The sequence below is a fragment of the Zalophus californianus genome, chromosome 7, assembly GCF_009762305.2.
Source record: "Zalophus californianus isolate mZalCal1 chromosome 7, mZalCal1.pri.v2, whole genome shotgun sequence".
Classification (NCBI taxonomy): domain Eukaryota; kingdom Metazoa; phylum Chordata; class Mammalia; order Carnivora; family Otariidae; genus Zalophus; species Zalophus californianus.
Window position 1 is genome coordinate 138,264,871 of NC_045601.1, and position 16,571 is coordinate 138,281,441.

Genomic DNA, 16,571 nt, shown 5'->3' on the forward strand with positions numbered 1-16,571 from the left:
GACTATTTATAAATTCGCAACAGGGATCCAAAAAGGCTAAATCAAGTTCTTTTCCCAGAAAATTAGCACCCAGTAGCAACAGATTTGCTTACCCCCATTGATAACCCTCAGAATTAAGGAAATTTCTGTCCACACACTATGGTTGAGGTAAATCACACAACATCATTTTTATAATGTATTCTGCAACAAGTTTGCATCCATAAACATCTCTCTTACTTGCTAACTTACAAATTTTGATTATCTCAGTCATCACCGAGCAATTCTAATCCATATCAATTGCTTAAAGACTTACAATTTCTTCTTTAATTGAGTCCCATTTCCTTGTTCCCTCAGTTGAACTAATTAAGTGTTTGTGCATTGAATTTTGCAAATATTAATTTGGGTGATGTGAATGTTCGGTTTTGGGGGAAAGGTCAACTTTCTCATGCATTCTATCCATGGCTAGCAAATATTCATTCTGTCTCATATCCATCAAATATATTTGAGCAGACACCCTGTGCCAGACACCGTGCTAAATGCTGAAGGTGCCAAGATGAATATGACACAGGCCCTGAACCAGAGAAGCTCACTGTAATGGGAAGACAGACACAGAAAACAATTTTTGCAACACTCCTGAGTGACTGTGATAATGGAGTTATAAACAAATAGCTATGGGAGTGATTAGGTATGTCTGAAGAGTAGGAAAGAGCAAAACAAAACAAACAAACAAAAAAACAAGGCTTTTCAGAAGAAGTAGCTTTTCAACCTGCCATTAAAAGGATGATTTAGGTGTTAGTCAGGTAGAGAAGAGGAAGGAGGTCTTTATGGATTCTTTTGTAAACCATCCTCCCCCAAAGCTCCCTCTGGTTTCCCTGCTTCAGATTCTTTCCTCTAGCACTCTGTTCTCTAGACCTACCTTTCCAAAGCAAAATCAGAGCATTGGTTTCCCATCCTCTTCATGATTAATTCAGACCCCTCAGCTGACAACCAAGGCCTTGTCATTTTGAGCCCTCTCCCATACATCCAGTCCCAGATCCCACCATGTCTTCCAGGCGGGCCATGAACACTCAAAAGACCATGCTACCTCATGCTTCCATGACATCTGCGTGAGTTTCCTTTGTCTCATCATGGCTTCCATGCTTCCTTTGCACAGTATTCTAGGAGTACCTCTACTAGCACCTGCCCACTGTGCTGTGAGGCCTGATTATCTTACCTGGGTTCATTTAAAAGACTCAGAGGTCTATGTAGCTCAGCCCAGGGCTTAGCACAGAGAGGTTCCCAGTATCTGTTGGGGTGAATGAATGAATCAAAGCAACATTGTGATGTTTCCTGTAGCTACAGGTCAAGGGAGAATGGATAAATTGGAAGGAGATGAAATACACCAGGTACTATCTATGTATGAGGTAAATATATCCCAGACTATTACATACCACATTTTCCTTTAGATGATACTACTACATCTCTGAAATACTGTCCTTCACTTAAATCCATAGTGCTTCATGGTAAACAGATTTTTCAATATTTTGACTTAAAAGAACCCTTGTTATATTCTGATAATAAAGGAAAATACGAGATGACTGACAGCAACATCACAAACATAAATGGCTCGAAATAAAACATAATGATGGTTACACATCCTTAAAGTCAAGGTTTCTCCAAGGCTTACATCTGTGCTATTTCTATTTATTCTTCCTCATTCCAAATCTCAGTTACTATCCCTTAGGTCTAAGGTCTTAATAGCTCTAACTCTGGTCCTAATTTTCCTCAACAGTTGGGAGTTTTAGACACAGTTTAGTGTCTTGGATTGGATCCTGGAAAAGGAAAAGAACATTACTGAAAAACCTAGTGGACTCCAAATGAAGTCTGTAGTTAATAGTAAAACAACAAGGTTAAGTTCTTATTCACCACAAATGTACCATAGTTTTGTACGATGTTATCCCCTGGGGAAACAGTAAAGGGTGCACAGGGACCCTCTGTTCTATCTCTGGAACTTTTCTGTACACCTAAAACTATTCCAAGTAAAAAGTTCATTTTTTTAAAAAAAAAGTTGGTGTGAGAAGAATTACGTTCAGAGCATATAGAGAAATCAAATTCAGTGGAAGATTGACCCATGGTGTAATCCTACAGCCTGATCAGTCTTAGGCACCTGAAAAATGCAGGGTATTGATGGCTTCCTTTATAAACATCCTTCTGCGCCTCTCTTTGCCTTCCAGACTGACTGGCTTTTAGATTTGTATTTGTTTTTTTGTTTGTTTGGTTGGTTGGTTTTATTGTTTTGGTTTTGCTGGTTTGGTTGTATTTTTTATTTAAATTTCAGTTAGTTGATATATAGTGTGATATTAGTTTCAGGTGTACACTTTAGTGATTCAACACTCCATACAACACCAGTACTCATCGCAGCAAGTGCATTCCTTAATTCACAAATACACTGTATTTGTATTTCAGGAAAATTCACATGTATCTTATTTTTTATGCTTATTGTCTTCATCTAGAACTGATACTCCAAGGATCTCTTATTAAGCTAGAAATGTCACTGCGAAGTAATCCATGCTTTTTTAATAATAACACTAAATAAAGAATAGCAAAAAATAAAAACATTTACAGTAGAAATTCTTTGGTAGTATATTTCTTTCTCTTTTTTCCTTTTTTTCTTTTTTGGTAACAGTAATTCATGTTTCATGTTGTGGAATTCATGTTGTGAAAAATTCAGGAAGTAAAGACAAAAAGTTATTTTGTTTTTATTGTTATAAATGAGTACTTAATTTGATAAATAAGAGGAGAAGGAAACATTCGGTGCATTGTCATTATATGGCATTCAAGGTGACTGTGGAAACAGAACGAAATGCTAAATTATGTTATGATAAGCAGATGTCTCTAGGTAATGTCAGGTAAACAGTACACAACTTAATATAGCAGGAAGCATGTTTTAACCAGGTTACTCCCATGGTTTGCACCTATACAAATACGATCTGCATAACTGAGGACCAAAAATTTTAAGCATCCAGTAACTTGACAACTCAGATAATTAGCAAAACTAGCTGCATAATCTGCATTGTAGAAAATCTAAGTCTAATGATAAAGTTAGTAAATGATTCATTCTTCCAAAGATCACAGGCCAGTAAAGGGCCCTCTTCTCCCCAAAGCCACCAAGAAGAAGCCTTCTCTCCAAGAATATGAGAAAATACCATGTTCATAAATGTGATTCTGAAATCCACAGGCAAAAAGGAGGGACAAGAGGGAATGATTTAAATGGGAAGAATTTCGTTTGACCCCTACAAAGCAGATGGGCAAGTGAGGAGACCAGACCCATAACCCAGAGCTTCCGGGTGGTGGTCAGAGCTGTTTCCTGCTGGTAGTTGGGGAACTGTAAAAATACAAGTGACCTCACGGAACACCTGGCAAGACACCTGACGGGGCGAGTCAGAGCTGAAAGGGGAGTGACAGATAAAACGTGTTCTAAACGACAGATCTTAGTGTCAACGTGGGCTGGCTGCAGACAGTGCTCGGAGATCTGTGGGCATGCCTAGCATGTATCCTTTAATCGACAGTCACTCTCTTAGAGCTCATACACTCATTTCATGTATCCTACTTACAAGGAAATCCTTGTAATGATGAATAAGAACAAGAGGGAATTCTTTTTCTTAGAGATTAAAAAAAAAAAAATCCTTCTACAATGCCTTCTTCCAGTTGGAAAGTAGGCTCTTTGGATAGTTGCATCAACTCCATCAAAACACTGAAAACACAGAAAAACAAAACTTCTCCTTGGAAGAAGTTAGTGCAAGGTCGGTCCCCTTGCATACTACATTTAGAAGCAGGAGATTTTATTTTTTAATGCAAACAGATATGTTTCTGTCTGAATACATCAAATTAAAAAGTCTTCCTTTTTTTCCTATGCTTGCTGTCCCAGGGTACAAAGGATAAACTGGAAGATGAGGTAGATAAAGCAGCTCCCATTCCTAATGGGTTTTTTCCCTGGTGAGGTTTCTTCCAGCTTGTATCGTATTAACCTGCCTAAGGCGCTCCCTGCCCTTTGAAGCTATTTCTTCCCTTGGCTTCCATATTTTCACTGGTCATTCTTCTCACACTATTTTCTGCTTCTTCCTCATCTCCCCAACCTTTGAGCACTGAAGTGATACAAAAACGTGATCCCTGGACCCCCCCACCCCCAGTGACACTCTCTCCCTAGAAGATGGTATCCAGTCTCGTGGTTTACACACCCTTCCTGTGGAGATGATCACTCCCAAATGTATATCACCAGCACAAACATCTCCCTTGAACTCCAGATTTAGATATTCATTTACCTACTCAGAATCGCAATTTGGATGTTTAGCAGGCATTTCAATGTCATCTGGGTGGAACTAAACTGTTCCTGCCCCAACCCAGCTCCACACGCAGTTCTCCACCAATAAATGTCAACTCTGTCCTTCCGCTTGTTAAGATCAAAAATTACAGAAGTCTTTCACTTCTCTTTCTTCTGACAACCTACATTTATTCCATAGGCCATAGTTTCAAAATATATCTGATTACTTCTCAGCACTTCTGCTGAATCAGCCGAGTCAAGGCCTGGATTATTAAAGTAGCCTCCTGCCTACCTCTGTCCTTTTGTTCTAGAGAATGGTGTCAACACGGCAGCCATAGGCTCTCCACTGACCATTGCTTAAAAACCAGCTTGAAGGGGCGCCTGGGTGGCTCAGTCCGTTAAGCATCTGCCTTCAGCTCAGGTCATGATCCCAGGGTCCTGGGATCGAGTCCTGCATCGGGCTCCCTGCTCAGCGGGAGCCTGCTTCTCCCTCTGCTTCTCTCTCTCTCTCTCCCTCTGTCTCTCATGAATAAATAAATAAAATCTTTAAAAAAAAAAAAAAACAGCTTGAAGGCTTTGCTATTATTCTTCAGGAAGGTAAATCATGATGGCTCACAGCCTAACTCTTTTTGAAAACAACACCCCAAACGAACAGATTAATGAATTAATCCCAAGCATAGAGTACGGGAGTTGCACAGAACCTTACGGATCCAGCAGTTCTAGCCTCTCATTGCACTGACAGACGGGGAAACTGTAGGATGAGAGAAGCCTGACCCAGTCAGTGGTACAGCCAGGACGGAGGGTTAGGGTGTACGTCTTATCATGTCTCCAGAGCTGGGAAGCAAAGGCATGGGTTTTTCAGAATATCTTGCAGATTGTAAATCACACAATCCCCTATTAGCTGATGTTTTTCTTTTTTGCTGTACATGTTTAATGTATAACAACTTGATGAGTTTGGTGATAACTATACATCCACGCAACCATCATCACTATCTATGCCATAAATATATGTATCACTCCCAAGTTTCCTCCTGTCCTCTTGATTATTTTATTATTATTATTATGTGTGTGTGATAAGAACACTTAATGTAACATTTACTCTCTAAGTAAATTTTTAATTATACAGTACAGTGTTAACTATAGGCACTATGCTTTACTACTGTCTGTAAATCTCTAGAATTTATTCATCTTGCATAACTGAAACTTTGTGCCCTTTGAGTCTATCTTCAGTTAACTTAAATTATATAAGTCACATGGTTCTGCTTTATAAAAGGATGTTGTTATAGGTAACTTCTGTTTTAAAATAAATACTAGAGTTAGTAATATGTTTTTCATGACTTCTAATTCTGTTGAATTTTGAGATATTTTAGGGAGTGAGCTCATGTTGTTCTCACCAAACTCTGTGAAGCGTTTTCATTGTCAGGAAAAGGGCTCCACCCTCCCTTTTGCTGGCTACAATCGACAGTAATACCAAAGCTGCGATGGTGGTTACTCTGGACTGGGAGTTCTCCTCCAAAGTGAAACTTGGCTGGGGAAATGCTACTCCTCCTTTTCATTCCTAAGAGTCTATATTTGGAGAACCAGTTTACCCTGCTCATCTTGGTTTTTTTGTATTTATTTTTTGACAATTTCTCCCCCATGGTTAATGCCTGGCTTAGTTCTAAATTTGAAAATGCAGCATGCACATGAATACTAGTATTGACATGATTTGTGTTCAGACTTCTGAAAATGAGTAGATAGGATATTGACACAGCTATAGACACAGAGTATTAATCTTTTTGCCCCTGATTCACCTTTTTTTCTTTTGCTCTTTTAAAGTTGTTAATCTACATTTACTCTGTTGATTGCGACTGCTACTAATTTCACTCCGTCCTTCATTTTGGGATACCTCTGAGGATGGTGAGAATTATATATCTATACGTGAAGGCATCTCAGAGTGCCTAATGTGTAGTCACAGTTCAATAGATGGTAGCTACTATGTGCTGTCACGTCATCATTGACCTCTGTCCCAACTTTGTTCCCTCCCCAATTCATTTCCATTCATTTCTGCACATCTAACTCTCGAAAAATTCTGCCTTGAATTATCTACATTTACCCTACAGGCTTGAGGATATCTCATATGTACAGTGTTTGTTTTGTTTTTGTTTTTGTTTTAAAGATTTTATTTATTTATTTGACACAGAGAGACACAGCAAGAGAGGGAACACAAACAGGGGGAGTGGGAGAGGGAGAAGCAGGCTTCCTGCCGAGCAGGGAGCCCGATGCGGGGCTCGATCCCAGGACCCTGGGATCATGACCTGAGCCGAGGTCAGAGGTTTAAACGACTTAGCCACCCAGGCACCCCTACAGTGTTTGTTTGTTTTTTTTTAATTTATTATTCTACTCACTGTTGACTAGACCAGTTATTTTTCGAAATGTGGTCCTTGAATCACCACATTTGAATCACCCGAAGCAGAGCGAGGTAGGGAGTGGTTCTCGGATATCCGTATTTAAAGCAAGGATGCAGGAGATCATTATGCGCACCATTTGGGAACAAGCATTTATCTTTCAACCCTACTGTTTCATCGAGGCCATCACTTTTGCCAGTGATTTTTAAGATAGTGAAAGAGAGATTGATCTTACCACATCCTTAAAGTAACCCATATTTGTAGAGTATAATTCTCTAAAACTTACTGATCAGAATAAAATACATATTATTATTATAAAGATTTAAATCTCCAGAAGAAATAGAAGGACCTAATACAAATTGGTAGATACTGAATGAATGATAATACAATGGATTCAAGCCTCCTCAGGTTTAAGTACCTTTGGTATTTGAAGAGATGAAAGAGTGAATGCATGCACTGCCCTAAATTGTGAACTCCAGGTGACATCGTTTATAGGGAAACTGGCTATTTACTTCCCTACTTTAATTAGAAGATGAGTCCAATGATGTGTTGTTGTATATGAGGTGAGTTGTTGCAAATCCTTTCCAACTATACAGACACTCTACTTCCTGAAAAAAAGTCAATAAAAATGTGGAAGATAACCAGGATTTATCTGTGCAATAGGACTATGGAGTAATGAGACTAGTTTTCTTGGATGACTTATGGAAATCAGAACTGATAATAAAGATTCATACTTTGTATTTCAAAAATGCAGCCACTACATGAATATAAATGTCTTCCACGTTATACATAAGACTCTTGTGCTAGATGGTAATGTACAAGGCATGCACAAAGCAAACAGGATGCTTTAAAATAAGTGCTGAATCTCTTGCAAGATGAAATATTTCTATTATTGACATAGATCAAGTACCTTCATCACCAAGGTACCTGTTTAGCTCTTTGCTGCCTGTACTAAAGTGGTGTTAGGTATTAGAAGTGAAGACCAGTGAAGCATTTTACTAAAACTATAATTGCAAAGCTAATTGGAGATTGCAAATTAAGAAGGAATAGCATGCACAGTGATAGAAGAATGTCATGAAATCACAGAAATTTACATTTGGAAGGGACCTAGATAATTTCCACTCCAACCTTCCACCCATATCATTATATTCTGCTTTAAATATGTGAATACAGGGAAAATTCTACGGGTTTACCTAGTAAATATTTGTATCACATTCTAGCGACTCTCATTAAATCACTCATTAAAATAGCTCATTCATTCAAAATACCATCTCTAATGTTTTTTGCCTTTTTGTATTTACTTTCCTAAATGTCAGACCTGGATTCTTGTCCCACCCCTCATATTTTCTTTTCTATGTGATCTCTGAAAAGTTTGATCTGAGATATTATTTGCTCTGTTAGCATCCAGACACTTATCAATCACTAATCCAAATTCTTCTGCTGACTATAAGTAGCCCTTAGTTAGCATGTTACAATCATTGGTAGAAATATGAAAATTAAATGTCCAAGCAGAAAAGCTGTATTGATTTAGATGTGTGATTTTTATTCATGACAAGGGAATGAGAACTAACAGGGAGACCTTCAGACAGTTTCCCTCCTCTGCCACATACGTTCCCATGAGCAAGTTGATGGTCTATTTAGGAATGGTCTTTGGAGCTGGCTCTCATACCTGCTCCACCTGCCTACTCACCTCTAAAATCTGGAATTGTCTGAAAATTCAGTGACAAGAACTGAAGAGATAGAGCTGTGGCCAACACTTCTTCACATTTTTTGAAACAAGTCTAAGTTTGATCCAGCAAGACCTAGAACAGATAACACTCTATTTTTTTAGGTTACCCAAGGCAGAAGGAAGGAAGAGATCCCTTGTTACGCCTGCAGTAAAGACCTTAGCACCACCATTTTAGTAAAATGATAACCACACTTCCTCAGTTCAGCAGGACAGATATAAAGATGCATCGGGAACCTGGTGGCTCAGCAAATATACTACGACAGGATGAAAAAGAGTGCTTTGCTTTTGTGATTTCATGTCCTTTCAGAAATTAAATAATGGATTTCTGACCACCTGGATTATAAAACTGCTGTCTCATCAACACGTTAAACATTAATCTTATTACAATCGAGACAATAAAGAATCATCCTTATACTAAAGACATTTGTATCCCAAGACAAATTTTGCCCAAATAAATGATTATATTAGTGACATTGTTATAATAGGCATTTCTAAACTCATATCGTTGAAGGGGACCTTTATACCTACTTGACTTACATAGTTCTGTGCTTGGTTGTTCAATAAAATGAATGAATACCTGAATCTCCAAAAAGAAACTTGATAAAAATTGTCTTCCCTACTTACTTATTCCTCATTTACATTTTAACCAATAGGACAGGCAGTTTATCATTTGCTCTTGGATTACAGTAAGGTGCTGACTATGGACTTCAAAAGAAAACTGGTTTGGCCTCTAGGAATAAAAGGGTTTGGGTCAATGTGCGTGAATATAATGATTAGTTGGTGTGCAGAGAGGACATAAACTTCATTGTCAAAATTGTTTGCAACTGCATTTAAATTCGGGTTGTAGGAGATGATTGAGCAAGAAAATAAAGAATTGAAAGAAAGGAGTGAGAGGCTCAGCCTAGAAATGAATCCTGAGTAGAGAGAGAACCAACAGTAGCAGAAGTACTGACATGATCCTACTCATGGTACCCATAACAGTTCCAGAGCTCACTCATGCAGCCCACATACTCTGCTTTCTATCCCATGATGTCTCCTTTCCACTGTTTCCCTACCTTGAGAAATCTCCAGCAAATTCATAATTTAAAGTCTTAACAACTTTTTTAGAGCTTTTTTTGTTAAGTAGACCAGAACCTTCCTGGGATGTCAGCTGATCCAGTGGATTCACCATTACTCGGCTCCAACACTTCCTCTTCTCATTTCAACAAGCCAACCACTCTCTGAATACGTGGGAAATCTGCAGGTCACCTCTGAACAGCTCTTCATTAGGATGTCATCCTGAGAGATGGTGCCGAGCCACCTGAGTAGCCACTTGAGCACTTCCCATAGGAATAAATCTCCTTATTCAGCCATAAAAAGTAGCAAAAAGAACTGGCCTTGCCTTAAGATGTTTTGGTAGTTGAAGATCCATACCGACACAGCTTGAAGAGAACTGCACAGTAGCATGCCAACAAATGCAAACCACCATGTAATACTGAGTTAAAAGAGGGACAGAAGGTATATTGGAGCAAATTATAGCAGAGAACTTCCCTAATTTCGGAAAGGAAACAGGCATCAAAATCCAGGAGGCACAGAGAACCCCTCTCAAAATCAATAAAAATAGGTCAACACCCCGACATCTAATAGTAAAACTTATGAGTCTCAGAGACAAAGAGAAAATCCTGAAAGCAGCTCGGGAGAAGAGATATGTAACCTACAATGGTAGAAACATTAGATTGGCAACAGACCTATCCACAGAGACCTGACAGGCCAGAAAGGACTGGCATAATATCTTCAGAGCACTAAACGAGAAAAATATGCAGCCAAGAATACTATATCCAGCTAGGCTGTCATTGAAAATAGAAGGAGAGACAAAAAGCTTCCAGGACAAACAAACACTAAAGGAATTTGCAAACACGAAAACAGCCCTCCAAGAAATATTGAAAGGGGTCCTCTAAGCAAAGAGAGAGCCTAAAAGCAACACAGACCAGAAAGGAACACAGACAATATACAGTAATAGTCACCTTACAGGCAATACAATGGCACTAAATTCATATCTTTCAATAGTTACCCTGAATGTAAATGGGCTAAATGCCCCAATCAAAACACATAGGCTATCAGATTGGATTAAAAAGCAAGATCCATCAATATGCTGTCTGCAAGAGACACATTTTAAACCCAAAGACACCCCCAGATTGAAAGTGAGGGGGTGCAACACCATTTCCCATGCTAATGGACACCAAAAGAAAGCTGGGGTGGCAATCTTTATATCAGACAAATTAGATTTTAAACCAAAGACTGTAATAAGAGATGAGGAAGGACACTATATCCTACTTAAAGGGTCTATCCAACAAGAAGATCTAATAATTGTAAATATCTATGCCCCGAACATGGGAGCAGCCAATTATATAAGGCAATTAATAACAAAAGCAAAGAAACACATTGACAACAATACAGTAATAGTGGGGGCCTTTAACACCCCTCTCACTGAAATGGACAGATCATCTAAGCAAAAGATCAACAAGGAAATAAAGACGTAAAATGACACACTGGACCAAATGGACTTCACAGACATATTCAGAACATTCCATCCCAAAGCAACGGAATACACATTCTTCTCTAGTGCCCATGGAACACTCTCCAGAATAGATCACATCCTAGGTCACAAATCAGGTCTCAACCAGTGCCAAAAGACTGGGATTATTCCCTGCACATTTTCAGACCACAATGCTTTGAAACTACAACTCAATCACAAGAGGAAACTCGGAAAGAACTCAGATACATGGAGGCTAAAAAGCATCCTACTAAAGAATGAATGGGTCAACCAGGACATTAAAGAAGAATTAAGAAAATTCATGGAAACCAATGAAAATGAAAACACAAATGTTCCAAATCTTTGGGATGCAGCAAAGGCAGTCCTAAGAGGAAAGTATATAGCAATACAAGCCTTTCTCAAGAAACAAGAAAGGTCTCAAATACACAACTTAACCCTACACCTAAAGGAGCTAGAGAAAAAAACAGCAAATAAAGTCTAAACCCAGCAGGAGAAGAGAAATAATAAAGATCAGAGCAGAAATCAATGAAATAGAAACCAAAAGAACAGTAGAACAGATCAACGAAACTAGGAGCTGGTTCTTTGAAAGAATTAACAAGATTGATAAACCCCTGGCCAGACTTATCAAAAAGAAAAGAGAAATGACCCAAATCCACAAAATCATGAATGAAAGAGGAGAGATCACAACCAACACCAAGGAAATACAAACAATTATAAGAACATATTATGAGCAATTATACGCCAGCAAATTAGATAACCTGGAAGAAATGGATGCATTCCTAGAGATGTATCAACTACCAAAATTGAACCAGGAAGATACAGAAAACCTGAACAGACCTATAACCGCTAAGGAAATTGAAGCAGTCATCAAAAATCTCCCAACAAACAAAAGCCCAGGGCCAGATGGCTTCCCAGGGGAATTCTACCAAACATTTCAAGAAGAATTAATACCTATTCTTCTGAAACTGTTCCAAAAAAAATAGAAATGGAAGGAAAACTTCCAAACTCGTTTTATGAGGCCACCATTACCTTGATCCACAAACCAGACAAAGACCCCATCAAAAAGGAGAATTACAGACCAATATCCTTGATGAACATGGATGCAAAAATTCTCACCAAAATACTAGCCAGTTGGATCCAACAGTACATTAAAAGGATTATTCACCACGACCAAGTGGGATTTATCCCTGGGCTGCAAGGTTGGTTCAACATCTGCAAATCAATCAACGTGATACAATACATTAACAAAAGAAAGAACAAGAATCATATGATCCTCTCAGTAGATGCAGAGAAAGCATTTGACAAAGTACAGTATCCTTTCTTGATCAAAACTCTTCAGAGTATAGGGATAGAGGGTACATACTTCAATATCATAAAAGCCATCTATGAAAACCCTACAGCGAATATCATTCTCAATGGGGAAAAGCTGAGAGCTTTCCCCCTGAGGTCAGGAACGCGGCAGGGATGTCCACTATCACCACTGCTATTCAACATAGTACTAGAAGTCCTAGCCTCAGCAATCAGACAACAAAAAGAAATCAAAGGCATCCAAATTGGCAAAGAAGAACTCAAACTCTCACTGTTTGCAGATGATATGATACTTTATGTGGAAAACCCAAAAGACTCCATCCCAAAACTGCTAGAACTCATACAGGAATTCAGTAAAGCGACAGGATATAAAATCAGTGCACAGAAATCAGTGGCATTCCAATACACCAACAACAAGACAGAAGAGAGAGAAATTAAGGAATCGATCCCATTTATAATTGCACCCAAAACCATAAGATACCTAGGAATAAATCTAACCAAAGAGGCAAAGGATCTGTACTCAGAAAACTATAAAATACTCATGAAAGAAATTGAAGAAGACACAAAGAAATGGAAAAACGTTCCATGCTTATGGATTGGAAGAACAAATATTGTGAAGATGTCAATGGTACCTAGAGCAATCTACACATTCAATGCAATCCCCATCAAAATATCATCCACTTTTTTCAAAGAAATGGAACAAGTAATCCTAAAATTTGTATGGAACCAGAAAAGACCCCGAGTAGCCAGAGGAATGTTGAAAAAGAAAAGCAAAGCTGGCGGCATCACAATTCCGGACTTCCAGCTCTATTACAAAGCTGTCATCATCAAGACAGTATGGTACCGGCACAAAAACAGACACATCGATCAATGGAACAGAATAGAGAGCCCAGAAATGGACCCTCAACTCTATGGTCAACTCATCTTTGACAAAGCAGGAAAGAATGTCCAATGGAAAAAAGACAGTCTCTTCAACAAAAGGTTTTGGTAAAATTGGACAGCCACATGCAGAAGAATGAAACTGGACCACTTCCTTACACCACACACAAAAATAGACTCCAAATGGTTGAAAGACCTAAATGTGAGACAGGAGTCCATCAAAATCCTAAGGGAGAACACAGGCAGCAACCTCTTCGACCTCAGCCGCAGCAACTTCTTCCTAGAAACATCGCCAAAAGGCAAGGGAAGCAAGGGCAAAAAGGAACTATTGGGACTTCATCAAGATAAAAAGCTTTTGCACAGCAAAAGAAACAGTCCACAAAACCAAAAGACAACCGACAGAATGGGAGAAAATATTTGCAAATGACATATCAGATAAAGGGCTAGTATCCAAAATCTATAAAGAACTTATCAAACTCAACACCCAAAGAACAAATAATCCAATCAAGAAATGGGCAGAAGACATGAACAGACATTTTTCCAAAGAAGACATCCAAATGGCCAACAGGCACATGAAAAAGTGCTCAACATCGCTCGGCATCAGGGAAATCCAAATCAAATCCACAATGAGATACCAACTCACACCAGTCAGAATGGCTAAAATTAACAAGTCAGGAAATGACAGATGTTGGCGGGGATGTGGAGAAAGGGGAACCCTCCTACACTGTTGGTGGGAATGCAAGCTGGTGCAACCACTCTGGAAAACAGTATGGAGGTTCCTCAAACAGTTGAAATTAGAGCTACCATTCGATCCAGCAATTGCACTACTGGGTATTTACCCCAAAGATACAAATGTAGGGACCCGAAGGGGTACGTGCACCCCAATGTTTATAGCAGCAATGTCCACAATAGCCAAACTGTGGAAAGAGCCAAGATGTCCATCAACAGATGAATGGATAAAGAAGAAGTGGTATATATACACAATGGAATATTATGCAGCCATCAAAAGGAATGAGATCTTGCCATTTGCAACGACGTGGATGGAACTGGAGGGTCTTATGCTTAGTGAAATAAGTCAATCAGAGAAAGACATGTATCATATGACCTCACTGATATGAGGAATTCTTAATCTCAGGAACAAACTGAGTGTTACTGGAGTGGTTGGGGGTGGGAGAGATGGGGTGGCTGGGTGATAGACATTGGGGAGGGTATGTGCTACGGTGAGCGCTGTGAATTGTGCAAGACTGTTGAATCACAGATCTGTACCTCTGAAACAAATAATGCAATATATGTTAAGAAAAAAAAAAGAAGATAGCAGGAGGGGAAGAATGAAGTGGGGGGAAACTGGAGGGGGAGTCAAACCATGAGAGATGATGGACTCTGAAAAACAAACTGAAGGTTCTAGAGGAGAGTGGGGTGGGGTTATGGGTTAGCCTGGTGATGGGTATTGAAGAGGGCACGTTCTGCATGGAGCACTGGCTGTTATGCACAAACAATGACTCATGGAACACTACATCAAAAACTAATGATGTAATGTATGGTGATTAACATAACAATAAAAAAATTTAAAGAGAAAAAAATACTGAGTTAAAAGAAGTGCATCAGATGTGATGAGAATACACAGCCAAAAGTTGGAAACAATACAAATATTTATAATAGTTTGTTAAATGAGTTATGGCATGTCCCCATAATAGACTACCATGCAACCATAAAAATGATGAAAAAGACAAGTAGCTATTGATAGGAAAATGTATCCATTCCATATAAAGTGAAAATTAGGTTTCCAAGAAGTATGCATTGCATGTCAAAAATCTTTGCTCGAGAAATAATATCTATATTCATGGGGAAATATGTACAACAAAATATTAATAGTGGTTATTTCTAGGTGTGGGTTATCTTCATCTTTATGTTTTTCTGTAGTTTCTCAATTACCTTGCAATTTTTATAGCCTTCATTATAAAATGGAAAGTCAATAAAGTGACTTGTAAATAATTATAGCAAGGGAATTTATGATCAATAGCTTCATAGATGCAGAAGCCATGGTTTTTGAAGGAACTGGTGGTCGCAGATTGGGAGAAAAGAAAGTGAAAAATGGTTTTGAAGGGAAGAGTATGATGAGATGAGGAAGAAAAGTACTAGTCGAATGTAAAGCAATGGATGTTGAGTGTTTGGACTGAGGCAGGAAGAATGACAAGGGAGACCCTTGCTTTTCACTCCTCTGAGCTTCTGCTCCTGCCATTGCCACTACCTGGAAAGCCTTCACCACTGAAGAAGTCATCTTTCAGGATCGAGCTTGAGTCACTCTTCCTCTTTCAAGCTTCCTTTGACCCAGGCTTTGGTTTTTGCCTCCACAGTGGCCCATACATGCCTGTACTATGGTACAGAATGCGTTGTATTTCATTAATGAATTTTTAATTTGTGTAAGCCATCATCTCAACAGGAAACTCCATGGGGGCAAGAGACTTAACTTTTCTTGAATGCAGTCTTGTCATATAACAAATGTACAATACATATGTTGTAGGCTTGACTTGAGTTGACTTGAATCGAAAGTGTTTTGGAGAAGGATCAGTTGACAGAGAGCCTTAAAAGTAAGGCTGAAAAGATTGGTTTTATATAATTCATAATGTAGAAATTTTAAGCATATATCTCTTTGGGATATTAGGATGCTTCTCCTAGAAGTTGGATAAAAAGAAAGCTTTATGAGTCTTCCAACTGTGTTCACCAGAGATCAAGAGTCAGCGGCTCTGGGAAGACTGTTGATGGACAATGTGGGAAGGTGCCAGACTTGCCCACTTAATAATCTGCTAAAGGGCAAACTCATTTTATGTAGTACAAGTTGTAGATGCCTGATAAAGACAGCACAGTGGGTTGATGACCAATGTTAAAGCATTTTTAACAAATTACTTGGATATCCTAAAATTCCAACCTAATTATTCCCCAAAACCTCAAAGACGATATATGTAGCATGTTTACAATGTCACAGGAATTGTTTTATTTTTCCTTATAATATGTGTCTTGCCCATTTTTACAACATAATGCAAACAAAGAGAATCATACACTGATGTTGACCCAATGAACAAGTCGTTTTGAACATGGTAAATAGGGTTCCCTTTAGACCAAGTAGTATTATCTAATGTTTTATCAAATTTTTAGATTATTCTGTCAAATAGACTTTTAAGAAAATATATTCCATCCAAGATTTTAGTCTTTAAAGATTATAAATATCATTTAATTCTATTCAAGGGAAAGTAGTAACTATAATCCCTCCCAAAGGGATGGTTTTATTTAAACTGGACAATTTTCACATACAATCACCAATGTTGATAAAGCTCAGAGTTAACTCAGTGCCTTTTTCCTTTAATCCTGAATCTTGAATTCCTTTAGTGTTTTGTTGCACGTGTTTTGCTAGTAGAAAAATGTAGGAGTTTAATTATTTCACATACAAGTGGGTTTTCA